Here is a 3790-nt window from a genome sequence, read left to right as displayed (position 1 = left end):
AGAAGAGGATGGGGATGACTGTGAGTTGATTTCTGGGTGGGAGAATGAGGAGGCAATGGGGGGAGATTTACCATGATTTGTTCATGGAGGAAGATGACGGTTCCATGCGCCGCTTCAAGATTTATGAGCAAAGTTTATATGCATTTGATGAAGGTGTTCCTGACATCCCCTTGAGTCCCTTCCATGAAGGGGAGGATTTGGATCCAAGGCAGAATGCCTATCTACTGTTGCAAAGAGGAACTCATTAGAGTACCTGAGGTTTTGTTATCTTCTCTATCCTATTTCTAAGTAATATGTGATTGTGTGTTATTGCTGCCTTATGATGATCTTGATGTTGGTATGTTGTGTTTACTGGTTATTTTTCACATTAGCAAATCTGTTATGAGTCCCAATTTACCATGAACGTGATTCTGAATCTATCTATTTGTTGCTGAATTTTATCTATGGTTGCATGTTTGGATTGTCTACAAAAATTGGTTGGATTTATTGTTGGATTTATTGATGGATTGGATTTGATTAGATTGGATTTTGTTGATTTGTTGGTTGGACTGTTTGATTGGATTGGATTGGATTCTGTTGGTTTGTTAGTTGGACTGTTGGATTTGATTGGATTGGATCTGCTTCTGTTGGTTTGTGGAATGGACTACATGTTGGATTGTGTTTGTTGCTTGAGTATTTGGTCAAATTGCATTCTTATAGTAGTTGGATTGTGTTGGAATTGATGTTGCCCTAAAAAATGTCCCTCTATTTTTTTTTCAATGATGGATTGTGCTTGGTTGAAATGAGTCCCTTTAAATCTCAATGAACATTTTGTGAGAGATAATAGTCACAACTAATGCAAATGATGAAGGGACTCAACATATCACATAACCCCTCTTCTGGGCTCCAAGTTTGAATTCACTTTGTGGTTCAAACTTGTTGAGGAATGAAACATGGGTTATGTGCTGATGACTATGTTAATCCGTGATGCATTAAAGAAGTCAAATGATGTTAAGTTATCAATTTTGAAATTTTTCTATCATATATAACTTGGGTGGGTAGTTTTAATAACCTGATCTCATTAGTAAATAAAAGTAGTAAGACATAAATGCAACTCTTAATTATCATTATCTTCATAGCATGCATTACATTATATGACTGCCTCAACATTTACATATGTATACAAAATTTACATAACCAGAACTTGTTAATATTCCTTCTACACAAAAAGATGTCTAACTAAAAAAATATTCATCATGCTCTCCCTAATATTTAGTCTCTGATTAGGTGTAGCACGGTAGCAGTCATAAATAGTTGCATCAAAATGAAAATGATGTTGCATTGGTATGTTAGTAATGGCAAAAACTTTAATGTAGCCCCCTCACCTAATCTGCATCCACTTCATCCCCTTCATTGAATTTGCACATTAGAAAATATAGGAACATCCCTTTCATTAAGGTACTTAACTGCCTCATCAAGTAGGGAATGTTCAACCTCCACATTCTCTGGCAATTTCCCAATTCTCTGTAAATGTGTCTTCCCATGATGAGGATTCTTGTAATTGTTACCCCCTTTGTCCTTCAAATTTTCAGTCATCACATATTGTAATTTTAACCATGCAAACTTAATGTTTTTTGTGTCATAGAAGTCATATGCATCTTGAACTCTAGCTATAAGCTCATCTACATATTGTGGAAATGACTGATTTTGAATTGATTGAAGTGCCCTAAATAAGCATAAATCCAATTGAGATCAGGGATTGGGGTGGTTGGTTTACCAGCTGTATGTTGAACCCATTCTGTGTTGCAGCTTGTTTGAATTCCATATCATCATCTGATATGAGTGGTCTTGCATTATCCTGCTGCAACTGAATGTTCCTTGGTAAAAAGGCAGGCCAATTTTGCATAATGCTAGGTATGACATTGTCAATTAACATTCTTCTGATGACTTCTTTTATGACTGATTCAACCGCCTTTGTTTCAATAGTCCTTGCTTATCTGTTGCAACTTTTTCTCTTTGCTCTAACATAATGGACAAAAGGGAAAATCCCATACTTTCCATCATGAATTTCCAATCCATTTGAATCATAAATTGGCCTCCCAATAACACCCATGAACATAATTTTTATCCTAAACCTCTTAGATTGACAATACCTATATGGGTCATCCTCAAAAGGTTTTAGGTAGAACCACTTCTCATCTATGTGTATCACATTTTGCATGTCATGGAATATTGCTTATGTAGTTTGTGTAGGAGGATAGATATGGCTTAACACCCACTTCATTCTTGTCAATTTGTGTGCCTCTATCACTCTTGGATGTGTACTTGATGTGTGTGACCTTAGTTTCCCTTTTTCTAACAATCTTGCAATAGTGTAGTGTGGAATTTTGAGTGCTCCTACAAAGCTCTTAATTGTTGTTCTAAGATGCAATAGGGCAGATTGTAAAAACTCATCACTATAATGCTTAGGTTTCCTACCACATTTCCCATATCTCTTATGCATAACATCAATTGCATGACCAACACTTCTTTGTTTCATTACATCTTTGTAGATGCGATTTACAGTGCTTTTGTGGACACCTAATTCCTTTGCAAGTTTACTTTGAAATCCCCATTTCATTACCCCCTCATTCTCATTTAATAGTAGATAGTCAACAAATTTTCTCATCTATGCTAGTGTTAGATCTCCTCTGTGCCGTGTAATAATCTCATTTATGTGTGCTTCTTCTTCTGCAATTTCTTCTTCCTCATCTTCAATTGCTTCTTGTAGCTCAAAATCCTCCCACAATAGCTGCTCAATTGAGAAGAAGCCTGGGTCATCAAGTCCTCCATCCTCCATGATGTAAATTCTTCAATGATGTGAAGCGTCTCTGTTTTTTTGGGAATTTTTTTGTTATACAAAGTATTAGGTAGAACTAATTTAACTAAGGTGTTGTGTGTGCCGTATGTAATTGATAAAAAATTTTTGTGAATAATGAAACAATGAAGGTAGGAGAAGAAGAGGAGAGAGGAAGAAATTGTAATGTTATGAAATGTGGGAGTTTAAACTTTTTTGGGATGTTTTATGGATTGGAAAAAAATTGATTTGACTCCAACAGGCTGAAAATTTGAAGCACTACATTTTAAAGCCAAAAAATCTGGCCAATTGCAGTCCCCACAGCCCCACTCTCCCCTTTTTTTTCTGCCACAATCCCCTTCACTTTACCCCTTGGCCCCACTTTCTCTCTCCTTATTAATATACCCACATGCTCAAATTTTCCTCTAATTTTACCTTAACATATTTTGCTTAGGAGTCCGTGTCCATGGATTTGTTGCAAGTAATTTGATACGGAGAAAGTAAGAGCAAAAACAACTATAAAAAGTGAATACCACTTGAGTCTCCCACTCAATTCCGAGAGACTTGCCAAAGCCCTTCAGAAAAACTTTCATGGCTTCTTGCCATTTCCTTTGCTTGGCTCTCATCTTTGCCCCGTCATTTTCAGCCTTTGCAATGGCATTTGGAGCACGATTGCTCAACCCCGCAATAACTCCTGATGAACCGACTGCCCTATTTAGAAATCCTATTCCGATCCCGGAAGGCTGGACTCAAGATTCTCCACAAGAAGCCTACTGTTAATATCAAAGTCAAATTACCTATTTTTCCAACTAAACCTGCAATAGAAGCCAGTAACTTTGAGCAATCCAAATTCCAAAGCAATTCCTGAGTTGTTTGCTTCCCTCCACTCCATCATTGCCTTTTCTTGATCCGCCCCTGATGCCTGCTTTTCCCCTTCGCCACTTTCCATGGCATCAGTTTCATCTACTGCTCGAA

Source organism: Beta vulgaris, chromosome 6 (genome assembly GCF_026745355.1).
Source record: "Beta vulgaris subsp. vulgaris cultivar EL10 chromosome 6, EL10.2, whole genome shotgun sequence".
In the NCBI taxonomy this organism is placed as follows: Eukaryota; Viridiplantae; Streptophyta; class Magnoliopsida; order Caryophyllales; family Amaranthaceae; genus Beta; species Beta vulgaris.
This window is presented reverse-complemented; position numbering follows the sequence as displayed.